The 25845-nt window shown below is 43.5% G+C and overlaps 1 long non-coding RNA gene across 1 annotated transcript; it reads right to left on the reverse strand.

The window, feature by feature from the left end:
- Nucleotides 1–2985: 2985 nt before the first annotated feature.
- Nucleotides 2986–14173, reverse strand: LOC118093930 (uncharacterized). Its single transcript, XR_004693707.3, has 3 exons — nt 13935–14173; nt 10330–10440; nt 2986–5512 (listed from the first exon to the last, which is right to left on the reverse strand). It is a non-coding gene; the product is annotated as an uncharacterized LOC118093930 (long non-coding RNA).
- Nucleotides 14174–25845: the final 11672 nt, after the last annotated feature.

The raw sequence follows: 25845 nt of genomic DNA on the forward strand, positions 1-25845 counted from the left end.
AATGATTCACTTAAATATCAAAACTAGTCTGATCATATACAGAAATATTAGCTTATTACTGATTCTAAATGATATACCAGTAACGGAAATTTGTATAGGAAGACCCTTGCTTTATTTTCATGTAATGTGCTGTTTGATGGACTGAACCTGATAAAAACTGTAATATGTTTAGCAATGTATGTAGCACGTATGATGACGATTATACTAATAACATACGAGGTGCACAAATAATTAAATGTACACACCTTCACGCAAACACTTGTTACATGCGCAGGACAGGTTGCACCTGTGTGCAGCAGGACAAGCGAACTAGCCTGCAGTGGTGGCATGCCAAAGTTTGCAGCATGGGTGCTTTGCTTGTTTAGGGGGCAGGTACAACCGCAGTGAAACTTCAAGCGAATACGTTACTGCTCTCACACTCCATGAAAACTTCACTAACACTTTAGAATGGAGAAAATGTAGCTCTATAAGATATCGTTTAACCGCAGCATCAGGGACGTCTTAAGCATATCTGGCGCCCTGGCACCGTGGTGCGAAGATCCCTCTGGTGCCCTCCCCCATTTCCCAGCAGCGCGGTGCCCCCCTGGCAGCCTGGCGCATTGCACCACCCAGCCTTGCCTTAGGGCCGGCCCTGCGCAGCATGCAAAAATTGGCAACTCTTGCTTGTCAGTGAAAGGACCTAAACAGAAGCCACTACAAACTGAAAGAAAACAGTTGCCAATGACACACTACTTGTGGAATTTCCTTATACCCTCTCTCTCACCACTTCAACATTGCAGCAGCAGGCCTTTGGTCTAACTATTGTCCGGTTATGCTTGACTCTCTTTTTGTTGTAAATCTTTGTTCTTTGGCAGGAGAAGTGGGTAGGGATTGCTAGCAAAACCACTTAAATAACGCAGACAGAGTCCAAACAGGAAATAAATCCTGATAATACTTTGCTGAGGAAACCGAACAAAGACAGTGTATAATTTGAGGAGAAAGAAACAGAGGTTTGACTGCCTTACTTCCTTTCTTGTACATAGTAGGGAGACATACAAGCAAACATACAGAGGAAAATCTCCCTCAGTACTACCCAGGGTAGTTTAATTTTTCATGCCAAGTGGGCCACAAGGCTACTTTGACATGGAACGCACACTGCCTTGACATGCAGGAAGGGGGAAGCAAGGCAGAAAATTGACACTTTCTCAATCCCAGCCCTCATGCTGCCCTCCAAAGTTGGGTAAGTGAGGCACTGGGCTTTGGAAAGGAGGTGCAAAGCTCTGGCAGGATCCTAGAGCCCTTCTACCTCCTTCCCAAAGCTGGGAAAGTTCTAACTTGGTTTTGGGAAGGAGGAAGGTGGAAGGCAGCATGGGAACTGGGCTGTGAAGGTTCAGATGTTGCTGAGGGCCACCCAAAAAATGCACCAAGGGCTAGATACAGTTCTTAGGCTGTGCATTGGACCACCTTGATCTAGCCAAGTAGCTCAACTGCTGCCTCAATGGAAAGAATGCTGCTCTGCCTGATTGGTAAGCAACACCTCCACCGCCAGCAACAATTGGCTAGTTGAGTTTGACATTAACAAAATTAACCCTTGAGCTGCAAACTGAATGATCCCTGCTGAATGATTGCTCCGGACACGGAGCAATGGATTCAAACTTCAAGAAAGAAGATTCCACCTAAACATTAGGAAGAACTTTGTGACAGTAAGAGCTGTTCGGCAGTGGAATTTGCTGCCAAGGAGTGTGGTGGAGTCTCCTTCTTTGGAGGTCTTTAAGCAGAGGCTTGACAGCCACATGTCAAGAATGCTTTGATGGTGTTTCCTGCTTGGCAGGGGGTTGGACTGGATGGCCCTTGTGGTCTCTTCCAACTCTATGATTCTATGATTCTATGCTGTTGCACTTTCCCTATGACCTTGCATGTGCACATGCAATGATCATGCCAAAGTATGTTTGGTGGCAAACTCTCACACCACAAGCATCAGGGGTATGAGACATAAGAAACACCCCAGGACAGATTCTGGCCTATCCTGCCGTTTAACTGAGTGAAACATGCACGCATATTATCAGACCAGTGCAGGAGCGACTGCAAAAACAGCAAAAACCATGCCCAGAAAAGTCAGTACAATACTGGGAGTTTAGTTTACTCCACTGCAGCACAATACAGCATTTATTCCCCCTTGTTGTCAGAATCCTTTATTCTTTCACACATCTACTTCTTCATCAGTGTTTTACAACACTTCATTCTCCCTCCTGACCTGACATGTCTTGCCTGTGGACTGTTCCAGTCCATTAGAATTACAGGAGTACCCCCGAAGCATTTGCTGTAATTAAAACTTCTGACAGGCCACAGCCGAGAGGCAAAGACATCACCTTAACTCTGATCGGCTCAAGCTGATATATAAATTACCCAGAACAAAATGTACTCTCTATGTCTGTATAAAGCAAAATTAAACTTTCTGTGGCAACATTAGCAAGTGCTCTGTAGGCTAAGCCATGTTCAAATATATTAAAGGATGCCATATAGAGGAGGGTGAAAGGTTGTTTTCTGCTGCTCCAGAGAAGCGGACACGGAGCAATGGATTCAAACTACAAGAAAGGAGATTCCACCTAAACATTAGGAAGAACTTCCTGACAGCAAGAGCTGTTCGACAGCGGAATTTGCTGCCAAGAAGTGTGGTGGAGTCTCCTTCTTTGGAGGTCTTTAAGCAGAGGCTTGACAGGCATATGTCAAGAATGCTTTGATGGTGTTTCCTGCTTGGCAGGGGGTTGGACTGGATGGCCCTTGTGGTCTCTTCCAACTCTATGATTCTAAGGTTAAAGGAATTGTTCCTAAGGCACTTACAGGTTGACTGTTTATTTATTTACTATACATTTATTTATTGAATCTATATATCGCCTTATACCCAGAGGTCCCAGGGTAGTTTATGCACGTTGTGTATGTGGATGGGTGTTTTCATTCGCTTGTGAGGGCAAAGAAAACTGTAAGGCTTGGCATGGCAGGGAGGTTGTGAGAAGTGGCAGGCCGGTGGCTTCTATATTTATTGTAATTTATTGCACAAGATTTCTATACCACTTAATTTAATATAAAGAAGCCGTGTTACATAATGCAATGCAAAAGAAAATCCTAATAAAATAAAATCAATAAGTTTTTAAAAAGCAAAGACATAATAGAACGATTTGAATACTGTATAGATAAAACCGACAGTTTTAGAAACAAATGGGTATTATAAAATTACATGTCTGGATAGGCTTGCTGAAACAGTAGAGTGAATAACATGAGGCAGGGAGTTCCAGAGTATAGACGCTGAGAATACAGGGTGTCTATAGGTAGTTAACAAATTATAAAACCACAGTAAAACACCAAAGATTAAAAACTTCCCTGTAATATGTTGGCAACCTCTGCTATACTGTGTCACCCAGTCAGCATGCTGATCCCTGCAATTTATCACAACCCTCAGTGCATGTAGGAAGAAAGAGACTCCCTTCTCCCTATGCCCTCCGTAACCAAGTCAGTCATGGGATAAGAAGTCGCCACACAGGATGTGCTCAGCTTCCTTTTGGAAAATAATTGAGGGTTTGTACTCACCCACTAGTTCCAGAATGAACAGACAATTTGCCCATTTTACTCTGAATTCCATTTTACCCCCACCCCCCAAATGCACAAACAATCTCACAAAGCAGTGACTCGGGTCAAGAAATGGCCAAGACACAGAAAGCAACAACATAAACAACAACCGTGGCAAAGAAGTGTGAGGGCAACTTTAAACTTTTGTTCTTGTAACTTTTATTTTGGACTATGTGAGTAAGCTGTAATGATTTCCTAAAATCCCACGTCTATGCTCCCATCTTTGGTCAGCGTGAGGGCTGAATTCAGGCCTCTCCTCCCCTTATACTACCTCCAGCAGGTGATCGATGTTGCCAGCAGCGACCATGTTTTCATGTTTTCCTGTATCCATGCCAATCCATGGACCACTGAGCATCCAGTGTAGCTTGCGGGTGGCTATGGATCAAGGTGAGAGACTCCCCTATGAAACTTTGTAAGCATATGGTCTAAAATGGTCCTAACCTTTATTACTTGGATGGCTGCATACACAGGGAAATGTATACCGAAACATACAGTGCTTTTTTTCCTTTAAAAATGTTTAGGACTCAAGAAAATCACCATATTATAGTTCAAATCATGAAAAAATACATACAGTCAATGGTGGCGCTGTGGGTTAAACCACTGAGCCTAGGGCTTGCTGATCAGAAGGTCGGCGGTTCGAATCCCTGTGACGGGGTGAGCTCCTGTTGCTCGGTCCCAGCTCCTGCCAACCTAGCAGTTCGAAAGCACGTCAAAATGCAAGTAGAAGGTAAGGTAAACGGCGTTTCCGTGTGCTGCTCTGGTTCGCCAGAAGTGGCTTTGTCATGCTGGCCACATGACCTGGAAGCTATACGCCGGCTCCCTCGGCCAATAATACGAGATGAGCGCGCAACCCCAGAGTCGGTCACGACTGGACCTAATGGTCAGGGGTCCCTTTTTAAATGGACGAAAGTACAAAGATCCACAAAATGTTTTTCCGCGACCCCCCAGAAAAAACCCCACTGGATACATACAAAAGTATCTGCCCACCAAATACTAGCGTTTAAGGAACTATGTTTGTGCTCAGTATCTCTGGTTACTGTTCGAAGTTAACCACATGCAAAGGGCAACATAGAATTGTGTAGACTTCTGCTTATTTCATGCACCTACCGGGTGGAATTCCATGACTAGGTGGGAGGTCAGAAGCAAAATTGGGCAGAGCAATTGATGTGACTCTGTCCTTTGTACAATAGGCTACATTCCTCCCATGCCGAAGCCAGAGGCTTCTATGCTGTTCTATGCTCTCTACAGCCCCCATTCAAACAAGCGAGATAAATGATTACAGTCCAAGAGCACATTCCAGCCAGGCAAAACCACTTAAGAAATACAAGGAGCAAGGCCAGGAAGGGAGTGTGGCTTGGGGAGAGTCCCGAGAGCCACATTTGGAAGGCCACATTTGAGCCCTGGACCTGGCATTCCCTTTGAACCCTTTGAAAATGGGTTGTTGTTGTTTTTAATGTACAATTTGAATAGCATGTGTACGAACACCTCCATGGTGTGCAGAAACTCGGCAGATGAAAGCATTCCCCGCCACGACATCTCTGCTGGGGGGAAATGGACATGTGGAACATTTACCTTTTTGAAAAGTAGCCACGACGGCTGAGAAATCGGCGCTCCCCGCATTCACAGTTGGTGTCTCATAGCCAAGGGGAGGCCAGCAGAGAAGCGAACTCTTGTTTTGTATACAAATAACATGAAGCCTCGATACACATGCCCTGGTCACATCGACAGCCGATGCCGGGACCCAGCTGTCCGTCGCAATTGTGGCAGAAATTCCAGCTGTGCAAGTTGTTTTGACTCTGGCGCTTTCTAAGCAGCAATATTTTCAGTACTCACAAAAGGGTGAAATCTCATGCCGTGGTTGGTGCTAGTTACAGCTTGATTGACGGAAGGCTCAGTGTGATAATGCCACCTACAGAAAGCAGAATATATTAAAATGGCACCAAATCTCAGCAGCGCATCAGCTTGCTGTGCGTCTCTGTAGTATAACTGTGTGTTCCGCAACCCCTCCCGCCGCCCACCCCCCACTGCTTGCAGACCAAGATGTTAGCACAGCGAGCATGATGCAGAGCTAATATTGCTTCTCCCTGTGGAATTATGCTGCCTTCGTACATCGGCAACTAAGTTGTCAGAATACTTTAAAAAAAGAAAAGAAACACCCCGCTGATGTAAGTCATAAGATTATTTCATGGGGATTCTCACCTCCCTGATTGAATTGGCTGTGCTGTAAACATTAGCATCCTATGAATTTAAAATTTAAATAAACCAGACTTCAAACTTAGCACACTGAAGTTACTAGCTCAAGAGAGAAAATACAAGCCGGTCCGCTTGTATATCCTCCTCCTCCTCCTCTTCATCTTCTTCTTTTTCTTCATGGCCTGGGAAAAAAGAATTTTCCGTGGCAAAATTTCCCTTCCTGGTCTTGTGAATACGATCCTGCTTGCCACTGGTGATCGGAAAAGTGGCCATTTACATTCCACCTCTATAATTCCAGTATCAATATGTTGTATAACCTGACTGAAATCTGAAGAAGTGTGCATGCACACGAAAGCTCATACCAATGGCAAACTTAGTTGGTCTCTAAGCTGCTACTGGAAGGAATTGTTTTATTTTGTTTCGACTACGGCAGACCAACACGGCTACCTACCTGTAACTGAAATCATTTTAGGAGGAGGAGGAGGAGGAGGAGGAGGAGGAGGAGGAAGAAGAAGAAGAAGAAGAAGAAGAAGAAGAAGAAGAAGAAGAAGAAGAAGAAGAAGAAGAAGAAGAAGAAGAAGAAGAAGATAAAGTGGGATTTGATATCCCACTTTATCACTACCCGAAGGAGTCTCAAAACGGCTAACAATCTCCTTTCCCCTCCTCCCCCACAACAGACACCCTGTGAGGTGAGTGGGGCTGAGAGACTTCAGAGAAGTGTGACTAGCCCAAGGTCACCCAGCAGCTGCATGTGGAGAGCGGAGACGCGAATCTGGTTCCCCAGATTACGAGTCTACCGCTCTTAACCACTACACCACACTGACCTGTTGCCTAAAAGAAGTGTTTTGGAACACATCCTCACCACTCATTTGCTTCCCCCTTTGAGGTCTGCAGAAGACAGAAGGTCAGAAAATTGTGCAAACTCACTTAAAATGGTTTTCAAAAAAATTAAACAAAACTCCTCATCTGCTTTTCTATTTCCCATCTTAGACTTTCACTCATTAATGGAGTAATATTAATTCCCTGCCATGGGTTCAGCCACCGTAAAATCTACAACTAGGCTTGTCGGAATAGGAACCTTTTCACCACCTCAGTGGAAAATGGCTAAGCCAAACAAACCTTACAAAGGCAAGCTATGTGATCATCTGAATACAGCCACCGTCAAGAACTTTTCTCTTGTCTCAAGAAAGCACACTTTCAACACAGGCAGGACACAATAAAACACTTGTTAGACCTAGCAAGTGTGCAGGCTCTTACAGAAGGAATCAAACGAGAGGGGAAATCAGATGTGTTGCTGAATGCTTTGTTGCTTTTAATGGTGCTGGAGGAGACTCTTGAGAGTCCCATGGACTGCAAGAAGATCAGACCTATCCATTCTGAAGGAAATCAGCCCCGAGTGCTCACTGGAAGGACAGATCCTGAAGCTGAGGCTCCAATACTTTGGCCACCTTATGAGAAGAGAAGACTCCCTGGAAAAGACCCTGATGCTGGGAAAGATGGAGGGCACAAGGAGAAGGGGACGACAGAGGACAAGATGGTTGGACAGTGTTCTTGAAGCTACAAACATGAGTTTGACCAAACTGCGGGAGGCAGTGGAAGACAGGAGTGCCTGGTGTGCTCTGGTCCATGGGGTCATGAAGAGTCAGACATGACTAAATGACTAAACAACAACATGCAATGTTAGTTGCACTCCAAGTAGGCCGCAGTAGTTGTCACTGGCAGCATGGCAGCTAGGTAGACGGAGCAAGCCTGACACAGTGCAAACACACTGGAGGGAACACCCAATGAGTTACACGGGTGCATTTGCTCCGCACTGGCCTCACTGCCATCTTGCATCTTCCCCTCTTTCTCCCAGCAACATTGGTGATGGCAGGTATTGTTACAAGCCAAAAATGGCTTATCTTCTGAGTTAGGCCAATAAAACTCAGAGACAAGAGGAGTTAGGAGTCCATTTTGTTTATTGCAAACAATAGTAGAAATAATTACTTAAGCCCATTGACTTCGATGGGTCTTCTGTAAGTAGTCCTCAGCTGACTCTCACCCAATGTCTCTGTTCTTTGTTCTTCTAGTGACAGCAATAAGGGACCATGGCATGAAGAGAGGAGAGTTTAATCCCTGCTCTACCCAAGTCCTGATGAAAATCAGAGTTCCTCAAGCTACTCTTAGCAGTGTAAAAGGTGAGTTGCCATTAGTACCGTAGCAACAGACTCTCCTTTCCCAAAGTGAGATGATTTTCCACAGAGACTGTGGCTAACCTCCACTGTCCTGATTGCCCTCCCTTGACAGCTGCAATTTAGAAAAAAGACACATTGATTCAGTCGCACATTTAATGTCACGTCTAATTTAGACCTAACATATAAACAAGATTAAAAAACATAAATGATCATCATTTTATTTAACGGCAATCCTGTCCCACTGACAGATTGTCTTTTCAGAGCTGCCAGAGATCAAACAGCCAAATTACAGTAATGCACGACCTATTACAAATTTGTATGACCTTCCTTAAGGCATTTCTGCTACCTTGTTGTTCTGAGCATGCAATACCCTACAGTCCTAGACGAATTGCTTCTGATTAAATGAAGACCTGTGCGTCAGCTTACCTGCCTGCCTCAGACAAATCCACCAATAGGTAAAATCTGCATGCTATAACTCAGGTTTCCTGCATCTTCTAGTGTGTCTGGAGACACCTGGTGTGCTTCTATATAGCTTAAGCAGATATGTGTGCATGGCCAGTCCCTGAAATGGGCACCACCTGGGAATTCCATACTTGCTACACTGAGCTCGGTGAAGTAGAGCTGAGATAAATTTTAATAAAAGGAAGGAACATACAACAGCTTCAATGTTGCAGGTGTTAAATGTCACCTGCATAAAAAATTTAAATGACCTCCTTTTAAATTAGTACTGGAAGGGGGTGGGTGGGAGCTAGTCAATATTTAAAGATGCACTGCTAGCAGTGGATTTAGCTGTTTCCATCCTAAGATGTTTCCCTCACTTTTCTTCCAGGTTTAGATTTGGCATCAGTGGTAGAGCAAGATGCCTGGCATGCAGAAGATCCCAAGTTCAATCTCTGGCAGATGCCCGGTTGCTCTGAGAAGTCCTCTTCTTGTTTAAGTCCATTGATTTCAAGGGGTTTGCTGTGAGTAGAGATGGCAGAGAATTCTACTCTAAGCAGACACGGGAGTGAAAATTGCTGCAGTTCACGTGTTCTATGGTGAGGAATAGAAATCAGGCAATCGGTATTTTCTATTGTTGATTTTTAGTCCACAAATGATAAGTAACTAATGACACACACACACACCCACGGGCACGGGCATTTTTTGGATGTTTCCTTTGCATTTAAATGAATTATATGGAATTACATCATTAATGACATCATTAAGTATCAGGTAGGTAGCCGTGTTGGTCTGAGTCGAAGCAAAATAAAAAAATTCCTTCAGTAGCACCTTAAAGACCAACTAAGTTTTTATTTTGGTATGAGCTTTCATGTGCATGCACACTTCTTCAGATACACTTGAAACGCCAACAGTGCCCTTCAGCTCTCTATATTGGACAAACAGGACGAACCCTACGCCAAAGGATAAATGGACATAAATCTGACATCAGGAACCACAAGACAGAGAAACCAGTAGGAGAACACTTCAATCTCCCAGGACATTCTATACAAGATCTCAAAGCAGCTGTTTTATTACAGAAAAATTTCAGGAACAGACTGGAAAGAGAAGTTGCTGAATTGGAACTCATTACCAAGCTTAAAACCATGGAACCACCTGGGATGAACAAAGACATTGGATTCTTATCTCATTATGCATGATCAAGCTTTCTTTAGTGCCTCAGCCCTTGCTTTCCCCCCGCAGGACCAATTGCAGTCATCAGCAGTCGTTAACAGCCATCTACAGGTTTACCACTCCCATCAGCCCATCACCCATTCCCCCCACCACCACCGCCCTCTGTATATACATAAGGGTCTGACTTCTGTTTCAAGTGTATCTGAAGAAGTGTGCATGCACACGAAAGCTCATACCAAAATAAAAACTTAGTTGTTTTTATGGTGCTACTGAAGGAAATTTTTTATCATTAAGTATGTAATTAATTATGTTGAATTCAACCATAGTGGACAAGAAGAATAACGTTATTTTTGACAAAAGCTGAACTGCAGTAGAATGGAAACGCCTCTGATTGTGACAAATACAGATCACAATGGAGATTGCTGCCTTCTTGCATTCCTATCTCATGACTAGCGATGATATTGCCTTATCTTTTTATTAAGTATTTTAGAGCTGCAACTTCAAAGAAAAACAACAGCAAGCCTCAAACAACAATGGTAAGAACAAAGCGGTACATTTTCTTTAAAAATGAATATAAAAAGAGAGTCATACATAAAAGAACTGCCATTAGATGACGTTCTTGAGTATGATGAAGCGAGTATACTTTGATACTTTTCTTTTCATTTGAAATAGGAGGGAGGGATATCTGAGTAACTGAAATACATGCAGCTCATGAAAAAATGCCACCCACAACATTTGAAAGCCATACCACGGAAGCCTCAGCACTATTTTAAGTTGCTTGTGGTGTTGTGCAGTCAGAGGGAAATGTGGCAATCTTCCTCCATTAGCACTGAACATCCTGCAGAAATTAAAGGAAATCCTGTGAAAGGGAGAAATGAGTGACAGGAAGGTCATTGCAGGGTTATTGCGAATCAAGAGTTTGCAGATCAAAAGCACATGATTCTCAAGTAAGTGTACTCATAAGCAAAGGCTATCAAAATCAACCAATACTGTGCAGAATATTTAAACTCTTAATATGCACACAAAACAAAAGGGTTGTGCTCTTGCTTGCATGCTTTCTGCCACAGTGTGTGAGGAAAACCAGTAGGTATTGTCATTGCTTCCCAGTTAAAGCCAAACTTCCTTCCTCAAATAGGATGTTCGGAACCCCCTTTGATGTACAGGCTCATTCACAGACTGCTGCCAAGCTGCCTGAGTTGTCAGCCTATTTAAAATGTGGTGATGTCACTGTTTTGATAGAATAAAAGCATAGCAACAAGGTTCATGTTCCAGCCACATAACCAAGGACTCGTGATCTGCATTGCCAAGTCTCAGGCTTTACCCTGAGATTTCAGTTTGGGGGTCCATTTTCAGGGCAATATCAGGGAGTCCTTGAAGAAAAGGGGCATTATGTGGACTGAGATGTTTATAAATCACCTCGTGGTTTGAATCTCCAAAATGATCAAGGGGGTGGAGAAACTCTTCTAACAGGAAAAGGTTACAACAGTTGGAGCTTTAAAGTTTAAGGCAGGGTTTCCCAAACTTGGGTCTTCAATGGTTTTTGGACTACAACTCCCATCATCCCTAGCTAGCAGGACCAGTGGTCAGGGATGATGGAAACTGTAGTCCAAAACAGCTGGAGACCCAAATTTGGGAAACCCAGGTTTAGAAAAAAGGAGAGGAGGAGAAGGAGGAGGAGGAGTTTGGATTTGATATCCTGCTTTATCACTACCCGAAGGAGTCTCAAAGTGGCTAACATTCTCCTTTCCCTTCCTCCCCCACAACAAACACTCTGTGAGGTGAGTGGGGCTGAGAGACTTCAAAGAAGTGTGTCTAGCCCAAGGTCACCCAGCAGCTGCATGTGGAGGAGCGGAGACGTGAACCCGGTTCACCAGATTACTACCACTCTTAACCACTATGCCACACTGGTGTAGAGGTATCTACAGTGCCTAAACTACATAATTTTCTTCCACAAGATGTAGTAATGGCCAGCAACTTGTATAGCTTCAAAAGAGGATTTCACAAATTTCTGGAGGATAAGGCCATCAATGGTTACTATTCATGATGTCTATTCTACCTTTCCCGTCAGCGGCGATATCCTTCTGAAAACTAGTTGCTGGGAATCACAAGTTGGGAGAGAGCTATTGTGTTTAGGTTCTGCTTTGTGGATTTCTGATGGGCATCTGGTTTGCCACTGTGAGAACATGATTCTGGACTAGACTGGTCATTGACATGATCTAGTAGGCTTTTCTTATGATCTTATGACACCAAAAGGTGTCAAACAAAGGATGAACAGCCATCAGCTAGATATGTTGTAGATGCGAATTTCCTGCATCAAGCAGGAGGTTGGGCTCAATGGCATTAACAAGGCCTCCCACCAGCTCCATGATTCCCTGAAAAATGAAAACACATGGTGTGTGCTACATTGGGTGATACTGATCTCTACTGGGCATGGCCAGCATAGCTGCCAAGTTTTCCCTTTTCTCGCGAGGAAGCCTATTCAGCATAAGGGAAAATCCCTGTAAAAAAGGGATAACTTGGCAGCTATGATGGCCAGCCAGTGACCACCTCAAACTATGTGTGTCCTGGACCATATCACAGAATCCTCTATTATGGAAAAACAAACAAACCACACTTTCCAGTGCATTTTTGTGTCACTTTTCTTATTGTAAGGCGTCTAATTTTGGGGGGAAGGGAGTTTTTTGCGCAAGCCCTCCCAATCAACTGGAATTGTGCAACTGGAATTTGCCAGGATGTGATGGAATCCCACCTGAAAGATTGCAGAAGACTAGAAGACCCCATGTCTCTTAAGTGATTGCTTCCTCATTTGTGCATTTGATTTATCTGAAACCCACAACGGTGACCGTTTTAACTGGCTGGCAGATAAAGTTTAGAAGTTGTCGTTTCTAACCTCCAAGTTGTCTACACTGCTGCTCTTTCCTTGAATAAATTTTGCTTCGGGAGGAAATACTCAGGCCCTTTTCTGCATCCTCGGGGGAAAATGTGTCAGTTTCAGTTTGCTATTCTCTGTTTTTGCGGTGAATTTCTTTTGACAACTCTCTTTCATTGTTGCATTGCACTGGTTTTTTGAGAGCTAAATCTTTACTCTACACCACTGTAGTTTTACAGAAGGCTAATGTTAAAACACTTTGTTAGTGTTTCCCTAAGACAGTGTCCCAAACACAAAATGTGTAAATAATAGCACTGAGTATTGCAATAAAACATGGGTATGTCTTGTCTTTGGCACATGTTTATTCATTGCGTGTCATATTGACACATTTGTCTCCTTAGCCCATTATGCAGCTCACCTATTTGTCATTTCCATCCATTTTTTGTGGCATATATTGTGCATATGCTTTCACAGTGGAGTGAAACATGTCCATTAAAGCACAAAGAGATGAAATACGGGGTTATTGACTTCCAAACACAATCTTCATATGAATACTTGGGTTGGCAAATGTCTCAGATTGTCATAGGTTTGCCTAGTGGGGAAGTTAATATCTTATCTCTGTGTTGTGAATGTTACTAGTTCAAATAGCAGAGCTTGTTCTCTGAAAACTGCAATTAAATGCTTTGACAGGGACTGTGTTCATATAGCCTCATCATTTTTACCATTTAGCCTCAGTCCTTCTTGGGAATGAAACAGACTTCTGAAGTACCAACTTAGCTGGTCTTTTAAAACCTATTTAATGTTAATCAACTAATAAAGCAACTAGGTCTTGACTTGCTTTATGCAATCAACTTCACTGCCATGCTGGTCACATAATAGGCACCAAACTGCAGGAGAAGCTCTTACTAAGCTGTTGGAGAGATAGGTTTGGGAGAGAGATTCTTACTCTCCCATTGTGATTTCTTAACACAATGGTGATTGCTCCAAGCATGTTTAAACTTGGTTAAATATACATCTACCCTCATCTGCCTTTAATCAAACGTTCCCCACAGAAATACTTAAAGGTAAAGGTACCCCTGACCGTTAGGTCCAGTCGCGGACAACTCTGAGGTTGCGGCACTCATCTCGCTCTATAAGCCGAGGAAGCTGGCATTTGTTTGCAGACAGCTTCCAGCTCATGTGGCCAGCATGACTAAGGCACTTCTGGCGAACCAGAGCAGCACACGGAAATGCTGTTTAACTTCCCGTCAGAGCGGTACCTATTTATCTACTTGCACTTTGACATGCTTTCGAACTGCTAGGTTGGCAGGAGCAGGGACTGAGCAATGGGAGCTCACTTCATCACGGGGATTCGAACCACCAATCTTTAGATTGGCAAGCCCTAGGCTCTGTGGTGTAGACCACAGTGCCACCCGCGTCCTACAGAAATACTTAGGCTAGAATAAATCACAGACATTTAGCTTTGCAAATAAGATTTTACTCACAGTGTTTCTGAAGTTACAGCAAAGAAGTCTCCATATGTTAGCAGTAAAACAAAGAAAAATGGCTCCAAACCACTTAAAAAGAAAAGAACTTGGTTTCCTTACAAAAATGATCATGCAATCTTTGGCTTAGCAAAGATGCAGGTTGTAAAAATATCCTTTTCAGGAGATTCAGTTCATTTGGTTTCTCTTTCAGCTGGGAGTCATGGTGCAGCTCCTTGCTTGTTCCAGGAAGCAGAGGCGGGGGGGGGGGGGGAGAGCCTGCTGCGTACTCATTGGTTACTTGCACTCAGGGCTCCAGTTAACCCTTTCATGCATGTAAGTGTGAGTCAGTAAATGTATGTATATTATAACAGTCATCTCCAGGGATAGTGGCATCTCTGCTGAAATTCTAATCCACAAAGGACATGCACTCAAATTTTGGGCTTTCACCCTGGAAGCTCATGCCATCCCTGGGCACACAGGTGGCTGCCAGACTTTTGTGCTGAATGACAAAAGCACAGCTTTCACTAGTGATGCGTCATTGATTCAAAGCTGTGGCCAGACTTCCAGTCAGTTGCAGACCTAATTGTAGAAGTCTGCATTACCCTGCAGTATCCAGAGCCTGGGAGTGTTTATAGCAGGGTGGAATGTATTTTATAGACTCTGATCTCTTGGATGGGGAGATGGTCTGTGGGATTTGGGTCAGACTTATGGCTGCCCTTCAGGAAAGAGGACAGCTTCGAGATTCATGGTGAGGGATGGGTTACTGGTTGTAGAAAAGTTGACCACCCCTGCATTAGAGCATGGGCTGGCTCATATGTGTGCATGCGCATCACTCGATTGTTCATCACTGGATGTATCCACTCAGGATTTTGATGATAAACTAAACAGTGCTGCAGACACACCTCTCCTTTTAAACAGCTGTAAAGGGTAAGCAGAGAGCCACAGCATGAAATATGGAACCTTTTTTTTCCATATAAGCTAACTCATGTGCATAAAATGAAGCTAAACTCTGTTGTAAAATGAAACAGTGAAAGTGAAAGTGATTGTATTTTTATTTTATTTTATTCCATTATGGAGTACAGTACACTGCCGTGTAAAATTTATTGCATGCAATTTGCTGCCTGGAAAGCTGACTAGAAGGCAGCCTTCTGCTCCGCTGAGATAATACATCTTCATGCAATAGTTTTACTCAAACGCATCAACCTTTAAAAGCGACAAAACACATTTCTTTGCCTCAGTTGGTGGCATGTTCTTTGGGAAGTGTGACTGAGGGGAAGGAATATCACACAGACACAGGACATGACAGGACAACCAACAAACACGTTTTAAAATATCTATAATATGTAAAAAAAATAAAATAAAATCCAGCTAAAGTATGTAAAAATCCACCTAAAACATAGGCCTAGTGATTGGTGCCAGGAAGTGGTTTTCTGCTCCTATACAGTTCTTAGAAAAATCTCAGTGGCTCCTTTGAACACACACAAATTGTACCCCAATAATAACACCATCAGAGCAATGTACCTTGCAAGGATGATGGAGAAGGAGGAGGAGGAGGAGGAGGAGGAGGAGGAGGAGTTTGGATTTGATATCCCGCTTTATCACTACCCTAAGAAGTCTCAAAGCGGCTAACATTCTCCTTTCCCTTCTTCCCCCACAACAAACACTCTGTGAGGTGAGTGGGGCTGAGAGACTTCAAAAGAAGTGTGACTAGCCCAAGGTCACCCAGCAGCTGCATGTGGAGGAGCGGAGATGCGAACCCAATTCCCCAGATTACGAGTCTAACGCTCTTAACCACTATATCACACTGGCTCTAGGAGATCTGCTAGTAGAGAAGAAGCAGGAAAACTTTTTCAGCCCGCTACGTTTCCTTCCGGATACCATTCCAAGGGCCGGAGGCAAAAGGAGGTAGCGGAACTAATGTAATTTTTATCTTTGTACAGCTGACTAATTTGCACCCACACCTCCCCTCCTTCTGAACCCCATTGTTGTCAAGGCCGGAGAGAGGCTGGTGAGCAAGCAGACAAGTTGCAATTGTGAAGAGGAGAAGCAGGTCCAGGAGTCTCTTTTCGGTGGGCCCCCTGCTCGAATGTGGACTGTCACCAGATGCCTGGCCATCCCCTGCTGACCCTTGATGAGAGCCTCGTGTCAGTCACTCTGGGCAAACATCATGTGACAGATGCATCTATTTGAGATGCCATGCATTCCACTCTTAACTTTCCCTCTTATTCCTTTCCCTCTGCATAGTTCCATCGGTGAGAGTCACTTATAATTTTTGTTTGAACGCTGCAAGTTCATGAAAGGGAAACCTTGTAGCTTTGTTAGCCCAAGGTTAGGCTTTGGAGAGAGAATGTAGATGGACGCAATCCAAAAGCTTGAGGTACTTGGTCGCATAAGACTTTGAGAGTGAAATACTGGACTAGGTTCAAGGTGCTATTTTTGGTGTATAGAGCCCCAAACAGCTTGGCACCAGGATCAGGGCCAGATTTAGGTTTGATGAGGCCCTAATACACAACACAAAACACTGTTGCTGTATGTAGGTTTTATTTTATTTGTTTTTATCTTATATTTTAGAAATGTACAACCAGTTTTTTTCCTTTGATTTTTTTGGGCCCCCCAAGAGAGTGGGCCCCTAAGCTATAGCTTCTTTAGTTTATATGTAAATCCGGCACTGACCAGGATAACTGAAAGATAATCTCACCCCTTACATTCTCACCCGACTGATTGCTGTGCTCTACAGCTGAGGGCCTCCTGTAAATACCATCATATCAGGATGGCGATTCCACTATTCTTTTCCCTTATAAATTGTTGTGAGTTTCGTGGGGAGGTTAGGGTGTATGAGGTCCAAGTCCCTTCTAATTCCGGGATCCAGTAAGAGTTAAAATATAATGGAGGAGCCCATTGTTAAATTAGCCAGGCAAGGACCGTAATGCCTCTTAGGGAAGCTGTTGCATGCCAGAGGACAAATAGAAGAAGAAGAAGAAGAAGAAGAAGAAGAAGAAGAAGAAGAAGAAGAAGAAAGAAAGAAAGAAAGAAAGAAAGAAAGAAAGAAAGAAAGAAAGAAAGAAAGAAAGAAAGAAAGAAAGAAAGAAAGAAAGAAAGAAAAGAAGAGGAGGAGGAGTTTGGATTTGATATCCCGCTTTATCACTACCCGAAGGAGTCTCAAAGCGGCTAACATTCTCCTTTCCCTTCCTCCCCCACAACAAACACCCTGTGAGGTGGGTGAGGCTGAGAGACTTCAAAGAAGTGTGACTAGCCCAAGGTCACCCAGCAGTGGCATGTGGAGGAGCGGAGACACAAGCCCGGTTCCCCAGATTACGAGTCTACCGCTCTTAACCACTACACCACACCGGCCCCCTCCCCTCCCCTCCCTCCCCTCCCTCCCTCACCCAGCTGGTAGTGAGAAGGACAATAGCTAGTGGGGTGAGAGAGCTGGCCTAGGAGCAGCCAGAAGCCTGAGAGGGAAGAGCCAAGCTTGACTTCTGATTGAAGCCAAGGTTGTGATTATGGGAGAAGCAAAACTTACAGAGGTGTTAATGCTGTGAGCCCCTCCATTGTAGGCTCAGATTGTATATATGTGTAAATAAACTATATATTATGACACCACAGTCTCTTTACCCAAATCTTGGGTAAGCATTTGGAACCCCTGGAACATCTCTCTGCTCTGCAATTGGGATGGCATGCAACAATATGCATTTTCCCCAATATAGGCATCTATTACATATTATTTGGTTGGAGAACTGCATCAGAAAATTCAGGAAAGTGTGGATTTTGAAGGATAGCTGTGTTTCAGTTCACGAACTAGTTTTCTTATTAGCTGCATTTCTGAGTAGAACAGGTGGGTTGAAATCTGTGATACAGTCAAAAGTATCTGCCTCCCCCATTGAAAAGCACTGTCACTAAACAGTTTGATTTCTTCATCAGCTTTTAATTGTGTGATTATTGTTTGGGGTGCCACTGTGGATTGCCAAGAGGTGCCATTCTTGGTTTAGCTAATGGGCTCTATAGTCAGAACACACTGTTGCTGCCATTTAAATGCCTTCAAAATGTCACTTCTGATGTTACAAAAATAGAATAACAAAATCTTAATTTACTCATTAGTTTATACTGCTATGTTTAAGCTTGTCATTCACTTGGAGAATCACAGAATATACTAGCAGTAGATCCTCTTAATATTCTAATTCTTCAAATCATCTTCAGATCGCCTAAGGACTGTCACGTGGAAGAGGGATCAAGCTTGCTTTCTGCTGCTACAGAGGGTGGGACCTGAACCAATGGATTCAGATTACAAGAAAGGAGATTCTGACTGCCCCAGAACCCTCCTGATGGCTTTAAAAGAGAATTAGATGGTGATATTATTTTATTAAAACTTTTATACCGTCCTCTGCCTGTAGGTCTCAGGGCAGTTCACAACACACGGTTACAACATATGAAGCATAAAACACATAATCAAAATAATCAAAACATAAAAAATAATCAAAACAATTAACAATACTAATGTTTAGACCAGGCATCCCCAAACTGTGGCCCTCCAGATGTTTTGGCCTACAGCTCCCATGATCCCTAGCTAACAGGCCCAGTGGTCGGGGATGATGGGAATTGTAGTCCAAAACATCTGGAGGGCCGAAGTTTGGGGATGCCTGGTATAGACACTCATAAACAATACATTGCCTAATAAAAGCTCCTAAGCAAATCCAAAAATCCAAATTAACCTCTTTTCACAATTTTAAACAACCCCACCCTCCAAATAAAATAGCACCCATACCCACCCAAGTTAAAACCCCACCACTGTTCTAACAATAATTAAGGGAGGACAAGTCTATCAATGGCTGCTAGCCACAATAGCTACGTAGGTTCCATCTCCACCATCAGAGGCAGGGCTGTTGTGCTCATGTCCTGCTTCTAGCCTGCTTCTAGTCAGCCACTGTGAGGAGCAGGGATGCTGAACTAGATGGGTCACGGAGTTGATCCAGCAAGCTCATCTTCATTTCCACCTCGCTCAACTGCACATGCCACACAGGGATGTAAGAAGAGCCTGCTGGATCAGGCCAATGGCCCATCTAGTCTAGCATCCTGTTCTCAAAGGAGATAACCAGATGCCTCTTGGAAGCCTGCAAGGACATGAGCATAACAGGAGTCTGCCCACCTGGGATTCCCAGAAACAGGTATTCAGAGGCATACTGACTCCAACGGTGTAGACATTGTTATGCTCACTCTCCACTCATGGGTGGTGAGAAGTTCCCAGGGATTGCAGCACTTTCCCAGGCTTCTTTTGTTTTATAAAGATGCTTCTTTGCAAGCATTATGCCATTTTTTTTACTTTATTTATACACAAACAGAATGAGCACAGGTGGCAGAACAGGCCTTCGCAAGTCCTTCTGGATCCATTAATCCTCTTCTGTCACATGAGACAAGTAAGTCGTTCCTGCTTGTATGTGTGCTTTCTAAAATCGGCACGAACACATGGAATTGAGGACAGCTCTCTCTTTCTCTACCTGCACATACATTACAAGCAATCTTCATTTTTTTTGGGGGGGGGGCTCAGTTGCAACCTAAAATAAGATTTCTCTTGGCCAGAAGCTGTGTGCAATCCCCCACACACCTCTACCCCCTCTTCCTATTTTCTGCTTAGCTATTTTAAAACTTGGCTTAAACGTTAGGAAATTGGAAAGTTTAACATTTGTATACATAAAAATTGGCACGTGCATCTCACCGGAGGGAATGGCAGGAACTCTTGCAGAGATGAGCGATGCTTCCAGATGTCCGCCCCCTCGCTCCCTGTACTGACTTTTTGCAGAGCCTTCTTGTATCGTTGCAGAAGGCAGCAAGAAAACATGTTGCAGTCACAAAATGAGAGATGGCACATATATGCTGAAAAGCAGGGCCCATTGTAAATGATCTGCCACACAATCAAGCCAGGAATATATATCAAGCCATCTATGTTGTAAACCTGCCTTGGAATGAAGTGGCGTAACAGGTTGCGATTGCGATATGTTTTGCTATATTTCCACCCACCCAGCCCTCTGGGAACATGGATTACAACCATCTGTTGACATAGTTCAAATAGGAAAGCTTAGACGTTCTTCACCCCAACTCCATCTGACATGTTTTCTTCTTTCTCCATGTTTTCTCATATGCTCTTTGGGGCTTCTTTTTGGCAGGAATGGTTGGTGGAGGGAAGGACTATTCACCTGACCTCTGGTCACTGTTGCTGTGACTTACTGAGACACTGGCAGAGGAAGGGGGTGCGGTGGGTCCGGTCCGCCCAGGGTGTCATCCCTGAGGGGGGTGACATCGCTGCGCCACCCCCCTGGGTGGTGCCCCCGGGACACTTGTCCCGTCCCCGGGAGCACAGCATGTGTGCCGCTCCGGGTGCCAGAGCAGCTAGCTCCGTCTCTGTACTGAGGTGGTAGTGAGGTTGGGGCCATAGCAACATATTGGCTCTGCCAGTGTGTTTGCACCGCGTTATTGTCACTGCATCTTCCTCTTCCCTTAGAGTGGGAGACACAGCTGCTGTGAACCAAATGCCCCAATTTCTAATAAACATCAGGCACCAAAATGTGTGGGGCCGGCCCTGATTATAACCACTCCATGTGTGTAAAAGGGAATATTGTGGATCCTCTCCTCCCTTTAAGTCTCCACTCTCTGGTTCCGTGCATGACTCAGGATTGCAGTGAATCCAAGAAAACCAGACTATACAGGGGTACCTCGGGTTACAAACGCTTCAGGTTACAGACTCCACTAACCCAGAAATAGTACCTCAGGTTAAGAACTTTGCTTCAGGATGAGAACAGAAATCGTGCTCCAGTGGCGCAGTGGCAGCAAGAGCCCCCATTAGCTAAAGTGGTGTCTCAGGATAAGAACAGTTTCAGGTTAAGAACGGACCTCCGGAATGAATTAAGTTCTTTTCTTTTTTTATATAATAATTTTTATTGATTTTATACAAACAAAACAAACAAAACAAACATACAGTATAAAACTGTCCCTTCGTTTTCCCTCCACCCACCGGTCCACCTCTGCCACCAGTGATACCCGTGAGCTTTAAGAATCAAAGGGGTCCTTTATAAGTTGGGTTTGGCCTCCCCCCTCCCTCCTCCCCCCACATCCCCCCCCTGCCACTGAAAGGACAGGAATGGAGGAGCTCTGAGGATTGGTTTCCCCCAGCTCTTTCATAAACATGCATAAACAAATATAAACATAACAACAATAGGGAAGAGTTTTAACTCCCCAATTCTTATTATCTTAACATTGTAATTGTGACTTCCTCGATACTCTTCCTCCTGGTTTTCCTAACAAATTCTAATTGCTTATGGCGGGTTTTCTATTCCAAATTAAAATCCTTTTCTTATAATATTAACTCAATCCTCCTCCTTTTCCATGCTGCCCTCCCACAGGCCCCCTCCTGCCACAAGAGGAACCTGTAGGGCACAGCATTTCCAAGGTTCCATTAAATCCCCTCCTCACCCCTCTGAGCACCCCCTGCCACTGAGTGTCTCAGAGTAAGGAGAGGAGAGTAGGCAGCTTTCTGCCTAAACACCTATCTTAACTTACAAAAATTTGCATCAACCTAAAAATTCTTTCCTAGACCATTCTTATAACTCCCTCAGGAAAACACAGCTTTTTTTCTTTCTTTTTTACACTCCATCTCCTCTCCCTAAGTCTTTCCCCCCAATTGGATCAGCATTTCCGTTAACAAGCCAAGATTTCGAAAACCGTCTTTCAAAAGCCAAGACAAAACCTTTTAACTAAAATTTTCACCCCACACCCATTCTTTCCCAAATCCATCTCCAGGCCTTTGCCCCCCCCCCCTGTCCCTGTCCTTCCCATCCCTCAAAAACACCACCCCACATTTTAACCCCTCCAGGATCTTCAATTCCATTGATCTTTAAGTTCCTTTGCTTCTCAATTTCTTGCTCTGCTAGTTTTTCTTCCTTTTGAAATCCATGCTTTGCTTCATCCCCAACATATTTGTTATAGTCCAAGTCCTCTTTAATACTTTCATCAAGTTGTTTCTCCTCACACACAGTCTCAAACTCGGTAGTCTCCAAATCCAAATTATCCTCTAAATCCTGAACTTGGACTTCAACTTCAACTGATGGTAAATTGGGATGTTGCCGTTCCTTGTAAATGTCCTCCCATGTTTGTAGATAGTTCAGCACAGCCTCCTGGAAGGCTCGAGAGTACTTTGTTTTCATACTTCTCTTAACCGCAGACAAACAGGAGGTAGGGAACAAAGGGTGCTGGAAAATTCCTTCCTCAGACGATCGACTCCATTTTGGCTGTTCTTTTCCTTTGTTCTTTAACTCAATCACAAATCCATTCTTAATTCCAATTTAAATAGTTCTACCACGTTTTCAATCAAATTTTTACTGTTCACAGCAATGCAATAAATCCACCCGGTCTTTTAACAGTTTGACAGCTTTTGACAGGTGTCAAAGGGCTCTTCCCCTTAATAATGCTGTACCTCAAGGGGTGCCGGACTCGGGAGCTGAGATGGTTCGAAAAGATCTTTTTTCCTCTCGGGTCCACAGTCCCAAATACTTTTTCGTCGTTCGGCTTAGGTTTATTTAAAGCGCCTCCCAATTTTCCATTAGGGAGAGACCGACTTCCGTTTCTTTAAAGTCTCTCCTATTTTGGAATGAATTAAGTTCTTAACCAGAGGTACCACTATATATCACAATATTTGTATTGACTGAGATCTTAGACTTAATACACTTATACCACCTGACTGACCATTTGTTTTTTAGGGATGCACAACCTGTCAATTTCAGCTTCTCGTTTTCCCAGTATTAAAATTTAGTTCTCCGTGTATCCACATCGGTTCCTGATTTATATCTGAAAGTCCTGCTGAAAATATATCAAAAATTAAGTGAGAAATCTCTCTGAATATATACGTCTGGTTGCAATATCCTCTAATATGCACATTTTTTTGCAAAGTAGTTTCTCCTAATATGACACAAATTGGGAAGGTTTGCCTTTAAATGTGAACTTAATGCAATTTCTTCCCCATCTTGATTCCTAGATCGGGCACACAGTTGAATAATATTCTCTACGATTAAGTTGATGTCTCCCGATAGAGTTTGTTGGGATGCAGATGAACAACGTGTGGCCCAGAATCCACACTAAGCCTCCATCTTTATTTTACGCAGCCCCAGATGCCTCCTGACAATTTTATTTATTCATTTCTTCATAAAGATAGCTTTTAAAAGTGCCCCCCTGCCTATTTCTTTGAAGTTTCAGAACAACTGAGTTTGTTGTATGGTTTAAACTTTAGAAAGGTGGCTAACAAATAAAATGATTGATTGATTGATTGATTGGCAAGATTTTATTTGATTAAAAAACTATTTTACTGCTGTGTCTCTGTATCCTTACAAGGCGATGCAGGTGGCGCTGTGGTCTAAACCACTGAGCCTCTTGGGCTTGCCAATCAGAAGGATGGCGGTTTGAATCCCTGTGATGGGGTGAGCTCCCATTGCTTTGTCCCAGTTCCTGTAAACCTAGCAGTTCAAAAGCATGCCAATGCAGGTAAATAACTAGGTACCGTTGCGGTGGGAAGGTAAATGGTGTTTCTGTGCACTCTGGTTTCCGTCATGGTGTTCTGTTGCGCCAGAAGTGGTTTAGTCATGGTGGCCACATGACCCGGAAAGCTGTCTGTGGACAAACGCCGGCTCCCTCGACCTGAAGCGAGATGAGCGCCGCAACCCCATAGTTGTCTGTGACTGGACGTAACCTTCCAGGGGTCCTTTACCTTACCTTTTTACTTCATATCCTTACAACATAACATGGTTGTGTACACTAGCAATGACAAGAAAATATAAAACACCATAAAAGCAGTATAAAAGGATTAAAATGATCAGCTGGTTATCAGCCTGCCTACACGAAGCTTTCATAGACTTAAATCCTCTTTGTCAGGAGCATAAAGTAAAATCTTAGTTGGTGGGTATATAAAGGAGAAAATTTTTGGTGGGCGTTGAATCGCAGTAAGATGCAAAAATTACAGCCAGTGAGAAGTAGAGCTTAAATGGATGATAAATGAGAAGAATTTTAACCTTTTCCAGTAGTGGGTTGGTGATAACTCCCTGATTACACAAGGAATAAGAGCACTAGATGTTGTAAGCCAAGAGAAACTATGATTGCTATTGGAGATGCAGAGATGATCCAATTTTCTAGGAAAGAACATTATACTCAAATGAAATGAATCATCTGTGCAGAATGGCTAAATTTCAGATTGATATTATCTTGATACAAGTCCATAAACAGGCATTTGTTTGTAAGTTGCTTTGAGTCATTTTGATGAGTAAAACAACAAAGGAAAGGGAGAAAAGGGGGAGAAAGAAGAAAAAAGGAAGAGGAGATGGAGGAGGAGGAGGAGGAGGGGGGGGATTTACCCGATATTGCTGAGATGATTGCATTAACACCTGTAGGGGAACAAGGAACTTCTTGCTATAATAACAATAATAATTTATTATTTATACCCCGCCCATCTGGCCGGGTTCCCCCAGCCACTCTGGGCGGCTTCCAACAAAACACTAAAATACAGAAATCCATCAGACATTAAAAGCTTCCCTAAACAGGGCTGCCTTGAGATGCCTTCTAAAGGTCTGGTAATTGTTGTTCTCTTTGACCTCTAGTGGGAGGGCATTCCACAGGGTGGGTGCCACTACCGAGAAGGCCCTCTGCCTGCTATAAACAATCTGACAATGCTGTGCTTTTCTGTGTCTCTGCAGCCATTGGTGTTTGGTCTCTTTCAGACAGATGTTTATGTGAGCCCTCATTACACACACACACACACACACACACACACACACACACACACACACCCCTTTATGCTTGTGATGCAAGAGTCTCCTCTGCTGAGTTTCATGGCCTATTATTTCCTATTGTTTTCCAATTACATTTTGCTACTTAACCTAAAGCTTAGCTTATGATATTTAATCCTATTACATATTATACAATTAAGCTGTAACATGAGCTCTAAGCCATATCAGCGGGAAACATTTTAACCCTTCAGTTTAAGAAGAGTGTAGCCTTTTAAGACTTGGGGATGTGAAGTGCGAAGCCCTGTTCAAAGGCTTTCTAATAACTAGTAAGGTTCCAACCTTACAATTAAATGTTGTCTTTATTGTCAAGGAGATGAGCTCTTTTGTGGGGAGGCTTGTACGTTTAACAATGGTCTAAGATTAGCTACAGTAAGCTACTCTATTAAATGCCACATAACAATTGCAACATTCGGTGATAGTGCATTTACTACATAGGTGCATCTATTGTGGTTGTTGATAATGATGTTTTTACTATTACTATAGTTACTATTTATTAAATATAGATACTATCTTTCATTTGAAGATCAATGAATGCTCAATGAATGAATGGAGCTGGGTGAATGGGATTGTACCCAGGTCCCAGGTCCTGACAACCGTGCAATTAGCCATGTGTTTGCACATAGCAAGGGTATCCAACCTCGTGTTCTCCAGATCCTATTGGCCTCTCTGCTCTTGTGCTTTAGTTGTTGGTTGGACTAAGACCCTAAAGACCAGGGTTCTTCGAATCCACACTTGGCCATAAAGCTCAATGAGTGACCTTGGGCCAGTCACTGCCTCTCAACCTAACCTACCCCCATAGGTTTGTTGTAGGGATTAACTAAAGAGACGGACAGCCATGTATGCTACTTTGAGCTCTCTGGAGGAAAATGGTGGGGTAAAGGTAAAGGTGCTGGAGGAGACTCTTGAGAGTCCCATGGACTGCAAGAAGATCAAACCTATCCATTCTTAAGGAAATCAGCCCTGAGTGCTCCCTGGAAGGACAGATCGTGAAGCTGAGGCTCCAATACTTTGGCCACCTCATGAGAAGAGAAGAATCCTTGGAAAAGACCCTGATGTTGGGAAAGATTGAGGGCACTAGGAGAAGGGGACGACAGAGGACAAGATGGTTGGAC

This window comes from Zootoca vivipara, chromosome 5 (genome assembly GCF_965207765.1).
Source record: "Zootoca vivipara chromosome 5, rZooViv2.hap1.1, whole genome shotgun sequence".
Taxonomy (NCBI): Eukaryota; Metazoa; Chordata; class Lepidosauria; order Squamata; family Lacertidae; genus Zootoca; species Zootoca vivipara.